Raw genomic sequence first — 22,124 nt, 5'->3', positions numbered from 1 at the left:
CCTCAAAGGAAGTATGCTCCCTGAAGTTATATGGTGAAGTGGTCCTGTGAGGAGTTGTATTATCCAAATTTCCCAGCCAAAACAAAAAAAGACATTCTGCATTTAAGTAAATTACAAAGAAACTTCTTGAGTCATATATTTGTCTTGCAGTTCAACATTTTGGACATTGAAATCAAAGAGTGATGAATTAATATTACAAGAAATTGTTTGGTAGAGGAATTTGGTAGTGGGATGTAAAAGTGCCCTGGCCCCTGCATAATTATGTATTTTTCCTATTTATTTGAGTAACGTTTGAGTAACGTAAATAGCCTGGCTGGATTAAAATAAGAATTCTAGGAGTACCAGCGTGGCCCAGTTGGTCAAGTGTTGATTTTGGCTCAGGTCATGATCTCAGAGTTGTGAGGTAGAGCCCTGAGTCAGCTGTGTAGGGAACCTGCTCAAGATTCTTTCCTTTTACTTCTGCCCCTCCCCCACCTCTCTCTCCCTCTCAAAACAAACAAACAAACAAACAAACAAAAACCTCCCTCTAGGGAGGTTAAGAACAAATAACTCTATTTCTTGACTATATATGTGTGTATATACACATGTATGCCCAAGTGTGAAAGAAACTCTTCCTAAAGACCAGCTCTTCCTAAGTTTGTTGTCTTAATGACATCACTATCTATTTAAATCCAACACAAACCATCTAAACAAGTTCTTACACACTTTTGTCTCTGGCTTTTTTAAAAGTAAGACTTTATTATCAATCATGAAAAGATACAGGGAACTCACTTTTTTATTTGACAACTGTATGATTCTTAATATCAGGGGTCAACTAGATATGGAGATAACAGGGATGCCAGAATGGAGTAAAAAGAAGAGGCTTTATTGGTAGCGAGAAAATCCCATTATTTAGTTATATCCTAATGAACATATATTAAGCTCACAGTTACATGTTTAATATTGTAATCTTGTTCTGAAATTACAACTTGACTGTTTAATTTATATCTTTTGCATTTCTTTTATTTCTTAACTCTAGCAAAGACTAAGATGAAAATTTTAAATTACATTTCCCAAGTAATCTCAGAGAAATTTCAGCAAGCATTGAATGAACAAAAATGGCATGATGGAACAGAAATAGTTCTTTGACTGTCAGCAGATATTTAAATAACATGAATGCCATCTAGTTATAATGGATTCTTTTAAAATTGATGATACTTAGAGAACAAAGAGGATCAGCCCAGAGTCACTTACTGCAAAAAACTGCAGGGTATAATAGTTGACATGAAAATGACTCTTCAAGACTTTTAGCATAATAAACCCCTGGGTAGAAGAGACTCAGAGTGACTCCCAGAAATACAGAACCAACTGCTTTTCCACAAAGCTACTACATTTATGATCACCTGGAAAGACTAAAGTACCAATGTAAAATTCCTGCTGTGACTGGCCTTAATATTAAAAGCCAGAGAAATGAACAAAAGGGGAGGAAGAGTGAAGGTCATAGTTAAAAACATTATTTTAAAAAATCAACTTGAAATATATGTCTTTTTTCTCAATTATCATTTCAATGATTTAATCATCTCTTTAATCATTCACTTAAATCGTAAAAATTTATTGAGCATATTTTATTCTTGCTACCCTCTATGTAAGTTACAGGCATTAAAAAGATAAGTATGATATGTTTTCTGCTTTCAGGAGTCCTCCATCAATGGGAAACATTATTTAAATCAATAAATAAACGTGACAAGTGATTTGTGAAATCACAGGAGAAGCAACTTAGTATAGCTAGAATGACTGCAAGACATCACAAGGTAGAGTATATTTAATCTAGATTTTGATGAAAAGATAATAGAATTTGCTGTATAGAAGTAGTAATAACATGGTCAGAAGAAAGGAAATGAAATAATCTCAGCGTTATATAACTGGATTAGTATCATGAGTAGGAATTAGAAACTATCTTGGAATAAACAAGCTAAGAATACTCTTTACAAACAGTGTGTCTGAAAGAATTGTGTCATTCCTAACATTAATACTTGAAATTATTAATATTTATAATGATATCTGGTATAATGCAATACTCAAAATATTTATGGAGTTGTACTGGATACAACCTTAATAAGTCAAATTGAATTTACTTGGGTTTTAAAAAGTATTTTTTAGTATAACTTATTTTTTAAAGCAGTTTTAGGTTCACAATGAAATGGAGTGGAAAATACTGAGATTTCTTATATGCCATTGCCCACACACATATATAGCCTTCCCCTATCAACATAACTCATCAAAAAAATTTTAATAAATATTAATCAACATTAACTCATCATAGTCACCCAGGGTTCATGGTTTATCCTAGGATTCATTCTTGGTGTTGTAAATTTTGTGATTTGGGGCAAATGTATAATGACATGTATCTACCATTATTGTAACTTACAAAGTTATTTTAGTGTCCTAAAAATTCTGTGTTTTACAACTATCCATTCCACTCTCCTCCCTAATCCCTGGCAACTACTGACTTTCTTTTTCTTTCTTTTTTTCTTTTCTTTTTTTTTTTTTTTTTTTTTACTGTCTCCATAGTTTTGCCTTTTCTTGAATGCCATATATCTGGAATCATACAGAATGTAGACTTTGCAGGTTGGCTTGTCTTAATAATATTCATTTAAAGGTCTTCCTTGTCTTTTCTTGGCTTGATAGGTTATTTCTGTTTAGTGTTGACTATTTTCCGTTGTCTGGATGTTTATTTATCCGTCCACTTACTAAAAGACATCTTGGTTGCTTCTAAGCTTTGGGAATTATGAATAAAGCTGTTGCACACATCTATATGCAGGTTTTTATGTGCATACATTCTCAACTAATCTGGGTAAAAAGCAAGGAACAAGAATGATGAATGGTATAATAATACTATATTTAACTTTATAAAAAACTGCCAACCTATCTTTCTAGGGTAGCTATGCCTGCCATTTTTCAGCAATAAATGGGACTTCTTGCTGCTTCACTCATGAGCATTTATTGTCAGTGTTCTGGATTTGGGTCAGTACAATAGGTATGTATGGCTTTCTCACTACTTAATTAACATTTCACTGATGACATGTAATATGAAACATCTTTTCACATGTTTATCTGCTATCTGTATATCTTCTCTGGCTAGATGTCTCTTAAAATTTCCATGCATTTTTTAATTGGGTTGTTAGATTTTTTACTGTTGAATGTTTTTAGTTCTTTGTATATTATGATTAACAGTCCTTTATCAGACAGTGTTTTTTGCAAATACTTTCTCCCAGGCTGTGGCTTATGTTTTCATTCTCTTGATAATGTCTTTCACAGAGCAAAAATGTTTAATTTTAATGAAGCCTAGCTTAGCAAGTCTTTCTTGGATTGTGCCTCTGGTAGTATATTTCTGATTGTGTTTTTCAGCTACATTTGAATAAAATGTTTTGAATATTTGTTTCCTGATATTCTTTTAGAAGACAAATGTAGTAGGCTGACTAATACCCCTGTTCAAGATGTCCATATCCTGAATCATGGAACCTGCAAATATATTATTTTATATGGCAAAAAGATTTTACATATTTAATTAAGAATCTTAATAAGACAACTTGTCCTGGATTACAAAGCTCCATCATGTGATCACAAAGGAGGAAAACAGGATATCCAGTGAAAGAATGGTGCCATGCGAGAGTGACTTGCCTGCTCATTATTGCTTTCAAGGAGGAAGTGACCACAAACCAAGGAAATTATGTGGCCTCTGGAAGGTAAAAATAGTAAGGAAAAAAATCCTCCCTTTAAGCTTTTAGAGCAAGATAGTGGTTCTATCATATTTAGCCCACTGATACTCATTTTGAATTTCTGAAGTCCAGAATAGTAAAATAATGCATCTCTGTTGTTTTAAGCCATTACTTTTGTGGTATTTGTTACAGCAGCAGTAGGAAACTTTTGGAAATTATGGGAAAATAATAGGAAATTATACTGAGAACTTATGTATAATTTCAAGATTTTAAAATTTGTTTCTTTTTTGATGCTTGGGTGGCTAAACGATTAAGCATCTGCCTTTGGCTCAGGGCATGATCCCAAAGTCCCAGGATCAAGTCCCATATTGGGCTCCCTGCATGGAGTTTGCTTCTCTCTCTGCCTATGTCTCTGCTTCTCTCTCTGTGTGTGTCTCTCATGAATAAATAAACAAAATCTAAAAAAGTTTCATTTTTCATGTGTTGCTTTAAAACTTTTTTCTTCTTTCTTTCTTTCTTTCTTTCTTTCTTTCTTTCTTTCTTTCTTTCTTCTTTCTTTCTTTTTCTTTCTTTCTTTCTTCTTTCTTTCTTTCTTTCTTTCTTTCTTTCTTTCTTTCTTTCTTTCTTTCTTCTTTCTTTCTAGAAGAGGTGAAGAACTCAAAATTGAAGAAAAGATCTCCTTCTACTTAGCACAGATTGCTTATTTCCTAAGATTTGTCTACCTACATCTTCTGTCTGTGTATCTATCAGTCATCTGTAGAGGGAGAGAAAGAGAGAATCTAAAATTATTCTAAAATGGATTGAAATGCATAACTAAACCATAATGTTAGTACTGTGTATGTATTTTTTAAAGCTAGATTATTTTAGTGATTAACAATAAACCTTTTGTAAAGTTTCATTCCTTTCCTCTAGAATAGTGCTTAGGGTTTGGGTGTCTTGGTACTGTTAAATTGTAAACTCTATTATATCAGTACAATTCTGAGTCACATCTCCATCACTTACCTACCATTGCATCCCCAGCACTGAACATTAAGCTTGACACAAATTTCAAAAAGACTGGATGAACTTGTAATGGGTCAGAATGTAGATAGATACGCTCAGGAATCAGAATGGCCCCAGAGCCCAATTCTGATATGATGGCATAAATATATGAATGGAACATATGTGTCAGTTGGAAAGAAGATTAGTCTCCAGTAGAAGAGTAGAATGAATCACAGAGGGAGCAGTATTCACTAAGAATGCATTATAAGGAGTAGATCTGTGTTTTCCAGGCTACTAGTTGCCAAATCTTTAAAATTATTCTACAGATTCATAATGTCTTGTGTTTATGTTTCTTAAGCAGAGTTTAACAGAAAATTTAACCATTGTATGAAATATGTGCAGATTTTCATGTGAGGTAGTACCGCTGGATTGTATCAGGGATTCTCTAATGGTAAAATTTCTGAGCCAGTGAAAGTGTCATGAATGTGGCAATTATGAATTAATAATTGATTAAAAAATTTTCAGATAGCAACTTTTCCTATATTTCTGTCATTTGGAGAAGAAAAAAATGCACCTAAAGTGGCTGAATCTTACTGTATTCAATAAATAAATATCTTATGTCTCAATGATAAAGGGAAATATGATGTCTCTCAATATGTTAAATTTTATGACATTTAGCATTCTCTGTTCAGTCTTGCCATTATTTTTAGTAGTAAGATTATATTTCTTCATTTCACTGACTTTGGACTTGCTATGTGAGTTGTTATGAAAAATGAAAGATAAGCAAAAGAGCCATTTTTGAACAGAGACTTTATATGTATTTATACAGTTTGTTTATGTCCATCCTCCCTTTGAAATTTTGTTATTTGCCAGAAAAAAATCATTTCCCATATAGTGAATGTTCCTTCAACTGGGAATCCAGAAAGAATTAGAAGTGTTGCCCAGCAGAGCCCTCCTGAGACCAGCTGGGCCAGCCTACCACAGCAAAGACCAAGACATCCTGTAAATTTCATATAATGTGATGAATAATTAAATGTTTATTTGGGTTAGCTATTAGATTTGAGGGTTTTGTATGCTAAAATATCAGGCATATATATATATATATTGGATTTCTTAATATCTCCCCCTGGATGTTATCTCAAACTAATATGAGATGTGAATTATTTTTTCCTATCCCAAATGATTCTTCATTATTGGTTTCCATTGCAGCAAACATCACCAATACACAAAATGATTGCTTAAGGGACACCTGGGTGGCTCAGTGGTTGAGCACTTGCCTTTGGCCCAGAGCATGATCCTGGAGTCCTAGGATCGAGTCCCATATCAGGCTCCCTGCATAGAGCCTGCTTCTCCCTCTGCCTATGTCTCTGCCTCTCTCTTTGTGTGTGTCTCTCATGAATTAAAAAAAAAAAAAAAAAAAAAAGACTGCTTAAACCAAAAATTCTGGATTGTGCTGAATTCCCTTTTTGTTCTCCAACACTTTAACCAATCCAGACAAAGCATGAAAAAAAAATAGTAGTTAATATCCCTTACTTTGTTAAAATAGTTTAATGACTTCCAATTATACCTTCAAGGAAATTTTTTTTTCATATTGGCCTACATCATTGCCATATACGTTACTACTTTTTGACTTACTATACTGTACCCTTCTTACCTTCTCCTTTTTTCTTGGCTTCATAAAGATCATTCCTTTTGTAAATGCACTGTGTTGTATCTTCTTTTTTCTTAGATCCCTCTTAATCCAGATAATTGTCTTGGCAACCTCCTTCTGATCACTAAGAGACCTATGAACTCAACAAAGGCATCTTCTGCATCCTAAAGTGGTCACTTAGTTAAATATTCTCACATGATTCTATTTTATTCTCCTGCATCATTTTCTTATCCACTATTTATCTACTATTACTCCCTCCCCCACCCCCTCTTATTTGAATATTGTCTCTAAGGAATACTGTTTAAGATATGTTCAGACCTGAATATTCAGCACTGAAGACAGTGCTTGGAACATCATAGATAAGCATTATATATCATGAGTTACTGATATCAGTGCTGTTATATTGTACTGCTTATAAATAAAATCAGTACTAGCATTGTAATGAAATCAGCCAAAATACTTGCAGGAAGATTATTGGATATTGTTTCAGTATTGGAAAGAAAAAGTTAAAAGTTTTCTTTTATTATGTTCACAGAAAATTGGAATAGAGTTATCTGGGAAATAATTGTTATTTTGTATGCTTGCTCTTTTGTATTGCTATGATGACAATGAGCATTATCATCATTTTTAACCTTAAATATTTTATAATAGTTACAGTATTGCTAAAGATTCTCCATCTGAGAAAATATTGATGAAGTTCAATCTTTGATAAAAAATATAAGAAATAAAATACCTATATTATGTAGCTCATTACCTAATTTTGTATTAGTTCAAACAATATACATTACAGTAATTCAAGAGAATTCCACTTAGTGAATGTATACATTTGATAACAAAAGTATAAACATATATAAAGAATGAACTTCTGAAATATATTTGCTGTGTATGGGCTTTATGATAACTATATATTTTTATATAATCTCATGAATCTTTGTTAATAGTTCCCCAAAAATGTGTTGAACCTATTTGAAACAATAATCAGTGCTTATCTAACTCAACTTTACATTTTCTATTATGGGAATATTATAGGAATAAGTTGCTGGGAACATTGTTCCTAACTGTGAACTACAAGGCAAAGGGTACAGCTCAACAAATATATTTACTGTGAGGTTCAGTTATATTTAAGCAAATAACTTTACCAAAAACAAAGAAATGAGTACTTTAATTCATCAAAACACTATTTAGTTCTTTTTATATTCCAACTATTAGTTACAATAAGTTTTCAAACATAGCATTATTATATAACTATTATTATATAATAGTAATAATACAAAATGAAACTGATTTTTTAAAGATTTTTATTTATTCATGAAAGACACACAGAGACACAGGCAGAAGGAGAAGCAGGCCCTATGCAGGGAGCCCAACATGGGACTTGATCCCAGGTCTCCAGGATCACGCCCTGGGCTGAGGCGGCACTAAACCACTGAGCCATCTGGGCTGCCCAATACAACTGATTTTAAACTAGCAATTGAATTCAGTGTGTCAACAAAAACACCTGCAATCAGTCAAAATGAAGGATTATTTCATTAATTTAAATTAAACAAATCATTTTAAATATACAGAATATCAGATACATATATTACTTCTCAACATAAATGCCAAGTACTTATCTATACATTTTAATATAAAAATGTGAATATAATGTTTTTTGTTTCCAGAGTTTGGTTGTCTAGAGGTAGTTTCTTACCAAGAGAATTGACTGAAATTGCCTATCTGTCACCCAAGTTAATTAACATTACTGCATTCTTTAAAAAAAAAAAAGATTTTATTTATTCATGATAGACACAGAGAGAAGCAGAGACACAGAGAGAGGGAGAAGCAGGCTCTCAGCAAGGAGCCCACTGTGGGACTCGATCCTGACCCCAGGATCACACCCTGAGCCAAGGGCAGATGCTCAACCTCTGAGCCACCCATGTGGGAAACAATGGCCATTTCAATAAATTAAGGCTATTTATGATAGCAGTGGGCATTCAGAATAAGTCTCCTCCCTACATTGGCTAATAGACAAATAGTTTTTGAGATAATAACCATTCTATGGGCTTCACAATTTGAAAAAGAAAAGATATGCTAAATTACATTACCTAATTCTCTGTGCAACCAGAGAAGACTAAGGTAACCATGAAGATGGACTAATTGGTTAGATTTTTTATTTTCTTGGGTCTAAGAACACATTTTTTCATTTAACTCTAAGAACTTTTACTTGAATACTAAATTATATAAACATATTTTCTAAGCAGTCATAAAATTTGAATGCTACATATCTTATCTGTTTAGACTCCTATAACTTGTATATCTTTAAGATGATGTTCAAGATGATGATTTGTAAATAAATTTTGATATATGTAAGTGATTTTTCAGACCTGTGATGCTAACTTGTATGCACATTTTACTTATATCAATGAATATTCAAATATAAAAAACTATTTACTCTTAATCTACTCACTAGAGCCATTATACTTGTTTTTCACCATCTGAAATTTTCATGAATTTAACCAGAAATTACTCACATATTATACACAGAGAAAAATTTGATGATAAATTTTAGGCCACCAGCCTACCCACAAAAGAGCTATTTTAATCCTCCAAGTTAATATAAGTCTTCAGTGAGCATGTAGTATAGTAGACTGAAATACAGCCCCAAAATATGTCCCTACCTTAATCCCTAGACCCTGTGAGTATGGTACATTAAAAGATAAAAGAGCCCTTACAGATGGGACTAAGTTAAGAATTTCTGAGATGAGGAAATTATCCTGTGTTACTCTGGTGAGCCTAAGGCAATCCTAACAGTCCTTTTAAAAAGGAAGCATCAGGATCAGAGTGAGAGTATGTTTTGTCAAATGACGCACAAAGGGAAAGTAGTGTGATAACAGGTACAGAGAGGTGACCACAGAAGCAGAGGTCAGAGAAATATGGAGTCACAGGTCAAGGAATTCAGGCAACTTTTAGAAGCTTGAGAGGCAAAGAAACAGATCTCAGAGCTTCCAGAAGTAAAAAGGCCTGAGGATAAATTAAATATAGTGTAATGAAACCCAACTTGGACTTCTGCCTCCAAAAATCTACAATAAGAAATTTGTGTTACTTAAAATACCAAATATGTGAGAATTTTTATATAGCAGCAGTAGTAATTTAATACAGATCATAAAATTATTTTGCTGAAATATTTATGATTTTGCTTCAATCACAAATTAGGTAGGATAATTATAAAGTAAAAAACTGGATCCTCTACTTTCACAAACATCATAGAAATACTGTTCTAGAAATTTGACTAGTTTTGTTTGTCATTTTCTAGTGGGCATTCCATATTAATTGCGTATTTTTTGTATGGTATTTTTAAAGGAAATCTTTGAAAGACTTTTACCTGTGACTGAAGAATGAGAAATATGAATAGCTTATCATGCTCATGGTAGTTATATCCACCTAACTGCAGGCATTTAAACATTTTTTTGTATTATTTTAGAACATAGATTCATTCTGATGTAAAGGAAATACATATATATGTGGAAAATATGCTGAAAATAAAAATTAATGGCACTAATAAGGGTTTACACAGAAACAATTACTGTCCATATTTCCCACAATTTAGGAATATAAAGTTTGAATAATTCTACATATGATATTTTGGACCTTGAAGTTATCACTAAATGATAGTTCTTAAGCATACTTTATCACATATTTTAAATGAAACTTAATAAATGCATAGTAATACACATATTACATTGTCATAATTTATCAATTCACCATAGATGATCACTTAGCATTTTTATTAAAAATAATACTATTATAATGTAACTGTAATAACACTTAACATAATAAAGCAATAATTAAACCTATGTTTTAATGGTAACTATCTTGAAAATTGCTTAAACTGGAATTGAGTTGAATTATATACAGAATTGGAAATTATAATTGGAATGTACCCAGGAAATTTTTCTCAAGAAGCTTTAAAATTAAACTTATTCTCAAGAATGCATTGGAATGTTCATTTAATCACAAACTTTGCAACATTTAGCATAATGATTTCTTTTTTTACAAACTCTTAGGGAAATAGCATCAAATTGTTTTAATTTGCATTCATTGAATTAATGATACGGAAAATTTTGAAATTGCTTTTTTTCTTTCCTTCCCATTTGAGAAAACAAATGCTATGTTTACCTCTCCTTATTTATACTCTAATATTTTTATTGAACTAATTAACCATCTGGTATTTTTTTAATGTTTTGGATGAATGTCCAAATTATTTTGACAGTAAATGTTAAGCCATTTTGCCAGCATACCACTGGAGTTTTATGATCTCTTTTCTTGATTTTTATCTCCACTCTTTTATTGATACCACTCTGGTTTAATTTCATTATGAATTTTGATATCGCTAATACAAATACTCTGATTCTTTTTTTGTGGTTGTTTTTTAAAGATTTTATTTATTTATTTATTTATTTATTTATTTATTTATTTATTTATGAGAGACAGAGAGGCAGAGACATAAGGAGAGGGAGAAGCAGGCTCCTCGGAGGTAGCTGATGTGGGACTCAATCCCCGGACCGGGATCATGCGCTGAGCTGAAGGCAGACACTCAACCAAAGCCACACAGACGTCCCCAAATACTCTGATTCTAACAGTTTAATAATTTTAAGTAATTGCTTAACTATTCTCAACTGCTTGTGAAAGAATAAATTGCTGAAAGAGGGCATAAAAACTCATAAATATTGCTTCGTATTTGCTGAGTAAAGAAAATATTGAAACCAAATTACCTCTTCTCTATATCTGGTAATCTCCCTTTAGGTAAGAGGCATTATTGCCATTAGTTCAGGAACTATGTGTTCCCAGCTTATCAAACCCATTTGGTTAGCAGATTCTCCTATGACCCTATCATAAATTTCTTGGTGACTATAATTAGCCTAGTTTGGATTCCACCCAACTTTGTGTGTATTTTTTTTTTAAGGCTTTGTTTCCTGAGCAGAAGAGGAATTATCACTGGTCCATCAAGGACACAAAATTTCAGATTATGGTCAACTTTTACTGTATAATTTAGAGAAAAATAATATTATTTTTGTATTTTGTATTTCCTTATATCCAAGATGCCACTATATATATTATATAACAACTTTTGCAACTTTTCCAGTCTATGTGCCTGTGTGCTTTATAGATGTTTATATCAATAAATCTATTACCTATTTCACATCTGTAAGATTATACTTCTGAATATTTATTGATTCAGCATCTCAAGGAGATTTTAAATATCTTTAATATTTTGTCATTGCAAACAACACTGTAATGGATTTTCATGTTGACAACCTGGACACCATTTTTCTAGGGTACAGAGCTAGGGGCCATGTTGCCCAAAATGTATGCACAATTTCAGTTTTGCTAGATACAGAAAAGATCCACCACAAATTGCTTTTCTCATTTACATTCCCACTGACAATGTATATGAGTTCCCATTGTTCCAATGTCATGCAAGGCTGGTCCCATATGCTCTCGGACTGGGGAGAATATTTATCAATGTCACGTAGCAAGGTGGATTTATTTTGAAAGAAAAAAAAAAACATTTAAAACCATGGCAAGAGAATAGAAAGATCAGAACTTTATCCATTTTTTGCACAGAGTCACCCATGGTTAAGGCTAGGACAATCTGTGGGACACATAATGTGAGTTTTTGTCCAGAGTATGGATTTACTCTATCCTATTTAGTAGACTAATGTGTGAGTAGTAAGAATGACAAAGATTATGTGGGTTCTAGAGAGTCTAGATCCAGTACATGCTGTCTTGGAACATCCATTTCCAATCACCTTGGGGATTTGGGGTCAGTACACTCTGATTAAAAAGGTGATTAAATAATGTAGTCAAATAGAGAAAGGTTTTGGTAAAAAGGCTCAGGGTTATCACTATATTTTAAGTGAAGAAGGTAAGGAGATTAAAACTATTATAATTTTTATTATTTTCTATTTATAATATAGTTTATACTTTAGTGGATATTGTGATTTTATTTTATATTTTTTTTTTTATTTTTTATGATAGTCACACAGAGAGATAGAGAGAGGCAGAGACATAGGCAGAGGGAGAAGCAGGCTCCATGCACCGGGAGCCTGACGTGGGATTCGATCCCGGGTCTCCGGGATCGTGCCCTTGGCCAAAGGCAGGCGCCAAACCGCTGCGCCACCCAGGGATCCCGGATATTGTGATTTTAGATGTTTTTGATGAAAACCTTTTTTTAAAAAAATTTATTAGAGTGCCCGGTGGCTCAGTCAGTTAAGTGTCTGCCTTAGGCTCAGGTCATGATCCTGGGGTCCTGGGATGGAGCTCTGAGGCAGGCTTCCTGCTCAGTGGGGAGTCTGCTTGTCCCTCTTCTTCTGCTGCTCCCCCTCTTTGTGTTCTCTCTTCCTCTCTCAGATAAACAAACAAAATCTTTAAAAATCATGTTTTTCATATGCTGTGTTATAAAAGAACTTCATATCGGCATTCTCAGTTATATGATAAATTAATTTCATATATTAACTAAATACTAGTTTAATATTTATTATATGCCAGTCACTAGGTTAAATCCTGAATTTATCATTATAAACATAATCTTATTTTCCCTCAAAAAGCTTAAAATCTAGTAAAGAAGACGGTGTGTGTGTGTGTGTGTGTGTGTGTGTGTGTGTGTGTGTGTGTGTGTTGGGAGGATAAAGAGACAGAATGCACATTATGGGATGTGAAGGAAACATGAAGGCAAAAACAAAGGTGTTTGAGAGTTTTAACAGGGTAAAAATGCAGTTTGGGTGGATTATTATGTTGAGATTTTTTTTAATTACTTGGAAAGAAGTTAGAGAGATTGAATCAGATTTTAAAATGTGTCTGGCACCACAGAAGACTCAATAGCCAAAGCAATGCTGAAAAAGAACAAAACTGGAGGTATCAAGGTACCAGATTTGAAGATATACTAAAGAGCTGTAGTAATTGAAACAGTATGGTACTGGCACACAAATAAACTCATAGATCAGTGAAACAGAAAAGAGACTCCAGAAATAAACCCACAATTATATGGTAAATGTAATCCATGCCATAGGAAGCAAAGAAAAGATAGTATTTTAAATAAATGGTGCTGGGAAAACTGGACAGCTACATACATGTAAAGTAATGAAACTGCACTATTTTCTTATGCTATTCACAAAAATAAAGTGGATTAAAGACCTAAATAAGAGATCTGAAACAAAAATCCTAGAAGAGAACACAGGCAGTACTTTCTCTAATATCAGCCATAGCAGCATTTTTCTAGATATGTCTTCCAAGGCAAAGGAAACAGGAAAAATAAACTCTTGGGACTACATCAAAATAAAATTCTTTGCATAGTGGAAGAAACCTCAAGAAAACAAAAACACAACCTACTGAATGGGAGAAGATATTTGCAAATTATCCAATAAAGGGTTAATATTCAAAATATGAAGACTTTATACAACTCAACACCAAAAAAATAAAAAAAAAAAAACATCCAATTAAAAAAATGGCAGAGGGCCTGAATAGACATTTATCTGAAGAAGATATGCAAGCCAACAGACATGCAAAAAGATGTTCAGCATGACTCATCATTAGGGAAATGCAAATAAAAAAAAACAGTGAGATATCACTTCATAACTGTCAATGGATAAAATAAAAAACTCAAGAGACCACAAGTGTTGGTGAGGATGTGGAGAAAAAGAAACCCTCATGCTCTATTGACAGGAATGCAAATTGGTGCAAACACTGTGGAAAATGGTATGGTGTTTCATCAAAAAAATAAAAATAGAAATACCATATGATTCAGTAATTCCTCTATTGAGCATTTACCCAAGGAAAACAAAAACATTAACTCAAAAAGATATATGCACTCCTATTTTTTTTTTAAGATTTTATTTATTTATTCATGAATGACACACAGAGAGAGAGGCAGAGACACAGGCAGAGGGAGAAGCAGGCTCCATGCAGGCAGCCTGATGTGGGACTCGATCCAGGGACTCCAGGATCACGTCCTGAGCATGAAGGCAGATGCTTAACCACTGAGCCACCCAGGCATTCCACATTCCTATATGTATTACATTATTTATAGTAGTCAAGACATGGAAGCAACCTAAGTGTACATCAGACAAATGATGGATAATGAAAATGTAGTTTATATACATAAACATACACATCCATAAATATGTATGTATATGTATTTATGTTACATACACACATGCATATACATACAATGGAATATTACACAGCCATTAAAAAGATGGAATCATGCCATTTGAGACAACATGGTTGGACCTAAAGTGTGTTATGCTAAGTGAAATAAGTCAGACTGAGAAAGACAAATACCATATTATTCCACTTATAAATTGAATCTTAAAAATAAACAAAAATTAGAATCAGAACTCTAAATACAGAGAAGAAACTGATGTTCACCAGAGGAGCAGGCAGTTGAAGGTTGGGCAAAATGGTGAAGGAGAGAGGGAGATAAAGGCCTCTAGTTATGCAATGAGTGAGTAATCAAAATGAAAAGCATAGTATAAGGAATATAGTCAATGATACTGTAGTAACGATGTAATGGCACAGATGGTAGCTACACTTGTGAATATAACAGTAAACTTGTCAAATCACAAATTACACCTAAAACGAAAATAACATTGTCTGCCAGAAATACTCAAAAAAAAGTATTGATCCTTAAGAATTTGATGTTTAACTTCAGTGGCAAACTGTTAGTAGTAGATAATTTAAATATTTTTTTGAAAGATGTAAACAAGCTGATTTGTGTTTTAGAGAGGTAATGACAGTTATTGTATCAAATCATTGGTGAAAAATACGGCTATCACTTTATTCATTTAATTAATTTTTGTTGTGTACCTACCACTGCCAGATAATGATCTGAGCATTTGAAAATCATCAATGAGCCAAATAAAAATTCTTGCCCTTGTAGAGCTTATGAAATCTAGTAGGGGGAATAATAAATATAATGACTAATTTAATTATACAGTATGTAAGAAGGTATGTAACATGGAAAAAAGTAAAAGAGAAAGGGGAGAAAAGATTTAAGGGGATCTAGGAATGCTGAATAGGGTATAATAGATTGAGTAGGTATTGGTGGAACAGAAATGATGAAACAAACTTATAGGATCTTAGATACTCGGTCTTGAATATGTCCATGCAAAGGGATAAATCATCTAGGAAAGATCCATAAGTAGGTAGATAGACCATGAGGCTAATAAACTTAAGCTTCATGACCTGTACTTTCACAGGCCTCCTTAAAGTCCCTGAAGCTACTCGTGTTTTGTTGTTTTTTAACCTTTGTATATTTTTTCTTAGAAAAGTAACCTACACTGCCTGAGCTTTATAACTCATCTCTGAATTGAGCAATGGATTTCAAGTTGAATACTTCCTATGTTCATGGAACAGGAACAAGACTAATATGGCCAGGATACTGATAGATACATTACACATATGAAGAAGATAAAAAGGTGGAAATACAAGTTATAGAATATCAGAATAAGTTTTGAGTATTTCAGTAATGGATTTTTCAATAATTTGGTATTTAGGAAATAACATATTCGATAATAAGCTAAGAAAATGTCAATTTTAAATTTATCTCAAAAATAAATTTATCTCAAATCACTTTACTAAATAAATGTTTCAGTCATGTGATAGTAATGGTTACATAGTTTTATAAAACTATTAGAGGAAGAGTTATGTACTATATATGAATTATTTTTATAAGATACAGGCATGTCAGTTACCTCACACGTCATTAATTCTACAAAACCTAAAAAAGTTACACATTTTACCTTTAAAAAACTTCCCTTTCCCCAATATTAGACAAATTAGGACAAAGTGCTGATTTTGAAAATCAAATGAAAATGATGTCAATTGTATACTCTGTATTATAGAATAAAACTGACCAGTTTGCTTCATGCAGTTATTTATCACCAGGATGGACTTGGTATAACTGAAATATTTAAGGAGAGACCATGTAGATGATCATTTTTATTCATGAATTCATTTAAAGCATATTTTCAGAACAGCCAACAAATCGCCACTTTATAAGCACTTCAGATCTTCTATTTGAAGTTGTAAATAGTATGGCTAAAAAGAATGAATGTTAAAGTTATAAACACATCATGTATATATGTGCCATTTTAGCATTATGCCTTACAGACTTCATATTTCTCTATGGTCATTCATAAGTTTTCCAAAATTTCTAGCCAACTTCTTGGAAGTAATCAGTCTATTCTCTATGTCAAAGGGAAGTGAATCCTAATGATACTATATGAATACTTGCCAGAGTGAAAATAGAAAAGCAGCATGTGATTTTATACTAAATTGATAATAAATAACGAATCCAGACTTACTGAATATCAAACAAACATTTTTTTGAGGTCTATTACTATAAATTCAGTAGCTAACAAATCAACTTAGATGAGAAAGTCAATTTGAAGAATGAGGATCTTTACAGAACTGTTAGCCATCTACATTTGGGACAGCTTTAGAGCTTGTTTTAATTTTCTTCATTTCACTGGGAAAACAGACTCAAATTTTTCTATCTCAGTTCTTCATTTGCACTCCTATACTCAAGCATTTCCAAGACCTCTTTTGGCAAATTATATAAAAGGGAAGTGCCTATCTAATTATTATTGCCCAAGTGATTTTAATTTTTTCCCCTAGAATGGAATATTTACTAGCTTTCAATTTATCCATAATCAACCCCCTCAGGGATATTCTTAGTTCACTTGGAAAACTCAGTACTACTTTTGATAACTAACTACTGAGCTAAATTATACATCACAATTATGTAAGTTCATGGTAAATCCCACAACTTGTTCTTGTCAAAATTTTATACATATTACAGACATTGTATACATATTACAGACATTTATTTCACAGATATGTAAAAGCCTGTCAGTTTCAAAGCAACTATAAAAGGTTCTAAGTCTGTCAGCAGATGTTTAGAGAGAGAAGAATATGTTAGACCTTACAATGTGACAGATTTTTTCCTTGTAAATTCCAGTTTTTTTTTTAAACAGTGGCTATGCATAACCAAATTCATGAATCTCAGATTGTGTCATATCATAGATCACAAATTATATACTATATTGTGTCCTATAATAAATCACAAATATATACTATGTTTGGAATTAATAGTTAAACTAAGCATTTTTTATGACAACATCTGAATTTATTTTGAGGTGCAGTTACTTGTCATTTGATAATACTGATACATAATAATAACAAGGAAGAACAGTAATTGAATTTGCACACCAAAGATAGAACAAGTGAGCTTATTTTATCTGCTCCAATAGTTATTAAAATACAGAAAATTGGGCCGCCCCCGTGGCGCAGCGGTTTAGCGCAGCCTGCAGCCCGGGGTGTGATCCTGGAGACCCCGGATCAAGTCCCACATCCGGCTCCCCTCATGGAGCCTGCTTCTCCCTCTGCCTGTGTTTCTGCTTCTCTCTCTCTCTCTCTCTCTCTCTCTCTGTGTGTGTGTGTGTGTGTCTATGAATAAATAAATAAAATCTTAAAAAAATAAAATAAAATAAAATACAGAAAATTAATGTAATCAAAAATGAAAATCAGTAATGATTAAATAACAAAAGTCTTTATATATACTTCATCTAGACATTAGTTAGACAACACAATTCAAATTAAAAAAATATAACACTAAACCTTAAAACTAATAATGAAATTACATTATAAGGTATATCACAGTCTTATAAAAATCAGTGTTAGTAGATTAGATTTGGATATATTGATAAAATAGTTTATGTCTAACCACTCTAGAAGTGAGACATTTAATTCTTTGCCCCCAAATTAAGTAATTATCTCTATCACATTACACATATTAAAAAATTACCATTTATTTCTTTACTGTTTAAATATATCTATCATTATAGAAAACATATTTACTAGTAAGGTATTATTTGTAGAAATTAGCTAAATTTTATATGAAAGACCAGATTTCCATGTCCACAGTAAATAAATAACATTGGTATCCTTGAAAGTACAATAGCATCAAATAATTTATTGCTTTGGAGAGAAAATTGTGACTAAAATTCAAATTTCATAAAGAGATATGGAAATGAACCTGCAATATGACATATGCTACCACATTAGTACTAGTTATGTAAGTCATATTTCCTATATTATTTTACAGTTTTTCCTCAAGTAAGAAAAGTGCCACAGAAGCATCTTGGTCATATTGGTAACTTAATAATCATTTAACATATTTTAATAAGTATTTGTCATATGCTAGACATTGTGTGATTTAATATCAGAACCCTTGAACAAAAAATATTAAATAGTCCTTTCCTCACTTTATTTTACTTAATATAGATAATGATCACTTTCACCCTCTATAAATTTTCTAATATTTAAGTGGAAATGTAAGGGGACAAGCATGTTCATTGTTCACTTCTTTTTGGTTTTTAGTGATCTCCCAAACTTATTCTAAAAATGTAAACCAGAGTTCCTCAGAATTATGTGAACTCATAAGGACAGACTTAAATTTAGGTGTAATAAGAGATTCCTTTCTGGTTTTCCTCAAGGACCCTATCATCAAAGCCACGAAAGTTGGCAACTATAATGATCTGAAAGAAGTGCAATAAGTAATAATTATTTAATTGATACATTAGTAATTCAAGGCAAAAGTATTTTTTCAAGTCAGAAATATTTTGAAGGATTAGAATAGTCTAAACCACAGTTTGATTTTTTTTTTTTTTTGTCCAGGATATTGTGTGTACATGCACTCTTCTGGCTGAAAAACAAAACAAAACAAAACAAAACAAAACAAAACAAAAAAAAAAAAAACAAAAAAAAAATAAAACAACCCCCCTGCAAATTCCGAGTTAACTATTTAGGCTCTGATTTAAAAGAAGGTACACTAGAAGAAGATTGTATCAGATGCTGATTACCAGTTTACCATTTTCAGTGTAATGCGAGTTAAATTAAAAAGGCCAATGAAATGTGGAGCAGGGATGATGAGGGGGAAAAAAAACAACAAAAACCAAACATCCGCTTTCTTCATTTCAGAGCATCAAGTCTGAAGAGCAGATACAAAAATGTGTAGCAGTGGTAGTTCCCAGTAGACAACGGTAATAGAATATTTATATGCAATACCACAAACTTAGCTGCAGTGAAATAAGCTAAATGATTTTGAAGCTGTACTATTCAGTTTCTATTTCCACCTCTGTACAAATAGTGAAGAGTTTAGCAAATTAATTTACATTACCTGAAAACTCATGGCTATTGTCTTGGAATTGGATTCAATTAGATACACTCATAACTGAACTAAAAGGAAACAAAAATCTTTATCTACCAACATCCAGGCTTCACCTTTGTAGGCAACAAAAAAAGCAAGTATGGATGAAGGGGCTTCAGAATTAGTCTCTACTTGCCAATGAGGTAGGGGACCCTAGTAGAGATGCCAGCTTCTTGGGCATATCTTACTGATTCAAAGGCACAAGCACTATAATCTGTTACTACCTCAGTGTTCTGAGTGTGAGGTACGTTAGAGTTCTGAAGTTCTTAGTTTTGATTATGCTATTATTATTATTAATTATTATTAAATTTATTTAATTTATTTAGTTTTGATTTTTATTATTATGATGATTATTATGTTATAATCATTCTTAGAAGTGTTTCAAGAAACTGCTTCTCCAGACTTTTCCAATTGTTGTTAATAATTTAACTCTCTTTATTATATTTCTTTCAAATTCAAATAGAAAGTATTGTTTTCCTAAGAGTGAAACTAGAATCAGCAATTCTCATCAATGCTTCCTCAATAGATTTATTTATTTTAAATGTGTGTCATATATTTATTTGGAGGGATAGAATGTAAATTACAAGATTTACAGCTTTGAGAAAACCCATAATTAAAAAAATACAACTTTTTGTTAATTCTCTAAGTCATATTATATTCTATTACCATTCTCTAGAACCAGTGTTTCAGAAACACACTGTAAGAAAGGCAACATTAGGCAGTTTATTTTATGAAAAAGCACTTAAAGGATTCATGAACATCCAGCAGAATAAATCATATGTTCCTTTCATTAAAACTTTTGAAATTTAATTTTATTGTCACATAGATGAAAGTTATTAGAATATTAAAACACCATCACCTGATTTAAATGCATACTTTCCCTTAGGCTCCTCCTATTAAATCTTTATTGGTTTCTGACTATCAAGAAATTGGCATAGAGTTAATATCTGACCTGAGGAAACAATATGCTCACACAAAATGAAATAAAATATTACTAAATTGAAATTAAAAACAACATAAAAATGTAGCTCTTAGAGCAATATCTCCACAACTCCACTGAGAACAACAAATTAAGTCATTATAGGGAATCAATCTTGTTCCTTTATGTAAGAATATATGAAAATATTTTGCTGTAGCCAATAGGAGACCTTTTCAAAGTCCAACCATGTATTTGCCTTCTAAATATTGCTCTGAAAAACTGGATAATATGAGATAGTGTTTAAGAATGTCTTATTAGGGGCAGCCCAGGAGGTTCAGTGGTTTGGCACCGCCTTTGGCCCAGGGCCTGATCCTGGAGACCTGGGATCGAGTCCCACGTCAGGCTTCCTGCATGGAACCTGCTTCTCCCTCTGCCTGTGTTTCTGCCTCTCTCTCTCTCTCTCTCTCTCTCTTTCTCTTTCTCTCTCTCTCCCTCTGTCTCTCATGAATAAATAAATAAAATCTTTAAAAAAAAATGTCTTATTAGGTACTTAGCATCACATCAACCACTTAGAACATGTGCCATAAATAAATACATTTTTACTTCTACAGTCTTATTTCACTAAAAATAATAAATTTTATTTATATAAAAATACTTCAAAGAAAAATAAAATATAAGTGGAAAAATAAACTATATTAAAACTATATTTAAACTAAAACTTTGCTGTTTTTTGGAACATTATATGTAATTATCTCCTGTGTTAGATTGGGGACAACTACAGACGAGTTGACATTTCTCCCATCAAGATGTGAATCTGTGACCTTCCACCTTGAAATATGGGTTATCATGTTATGATTGTGACCAATGAAACATGGCAAAACTGATGCTGTTTCAAGTTTTAGAACTATCATCTTCTGCTTCCTCTCTGCTTTTAATAGGTATGTACTCTTGGAACTGAACTTGCATGCTATGACAAAGTACAAAAAGAGCCCTACATAGAGAATAGAAGCAGCTCATGAAAATAACTGATGTAGCCTCTGGCCAAGAGCAAGCTCTATCTTGCCACCCGTGTGAATGGACCAACTTGGGAGTAGATCCACAGTGGAGCTGTTCTAGTTGACAGCAAGTAGAGTAAATTAGAGACTTTCCTCCTAAACCATGCGTAATCTTAAGATTTGAGAGTAGATAAAACGTTCTTGTTTTAAGCCACAACACTTTAGGAATTATAGGGATTTCCACATGATATAACTAGAATATAACTTGGTGTCTGAAGGTAAGATATTGCTGTAACAGGAAAAAGAAAATGTGGCATTGCTATAAGTTGAACCTAGAATTATTTCCAGAAGACTGTTAAAAGTGGAAGAGTTTCACAGACATTCTTGGTGAAGGCTAGAAGGATGCCGAATAAGTATATGAGATACTGAATAAAAGATGATCCATGCTATATGGTAATGGAAAACTTAGCAAACATTGTCTGCTATAATCTAGAAATAACTATTAAGATGGTAGAAGATGAAAAGGAAATTTAGGTCAGAATGTCAGAAGTTCCAATTGATTTCTTTTAATTGTCTTTAATAAAATATGTGAAGAAAGAAATACAATATTAAGATTAAAGTACCACTTAAT

The 22,124-nt window shown here is 32.5% G+C and overlaps 1 long non-coding RNA gene across 3 annotated transcripts in view; it reads left to right on the top strand.

Annotated features, from left to right (window-relative positions):
- Positions 1–22,124, top strand: part of LOC144287855 (uncharacterized) — a 354,870-nt gene that overhangs the window by 80,456 nt on the left and 252,290 nt on the right. Inside the window, exons 2-7 of one of the 3 annotated variants that reach the window (XR_013355658.1) lie at positions 1,019–1,476; positions 1,675–1,790; positions 2,917–3,016; positions 3,438–3,725; positions 15,634–15,785; positions 21,263–21,436. This is a non-coding gene — a long non-coding RNA (uncharacterized LOC144287855). Of the gene's footprint in view, positions 1–1,018; positions 1,477–1,674; positions 1,791–2,916; positions 3,017–3,437; positions 3,726–11,272; positions 11,457–15,633; positions 15,786–21,262; positions 21,437–22,124 lie in introns of those variants that run through there. The other 2 variants (XR_013355657.1, XR_013355659.1) reach the window with 2 other exon arrangements.

The sequence above is a fragment of the Canis aureus genome, chromosome 17 (genome assembly GCF_053574225.1).
Source record: "Canis aureus isolate CA01 chromosome 17, VMU_Caureus_v.1.0, whole genome shotgun sequence".
NCBI classification, from domain to species: Eukaryota; Metazoa; Chordata; class Mammalia; order Carnivora; family Canidae; genus Canis; species Canis aureus.
This window is presented reverse-complemented; position numbering and strand designations above follow the sequence as displayed.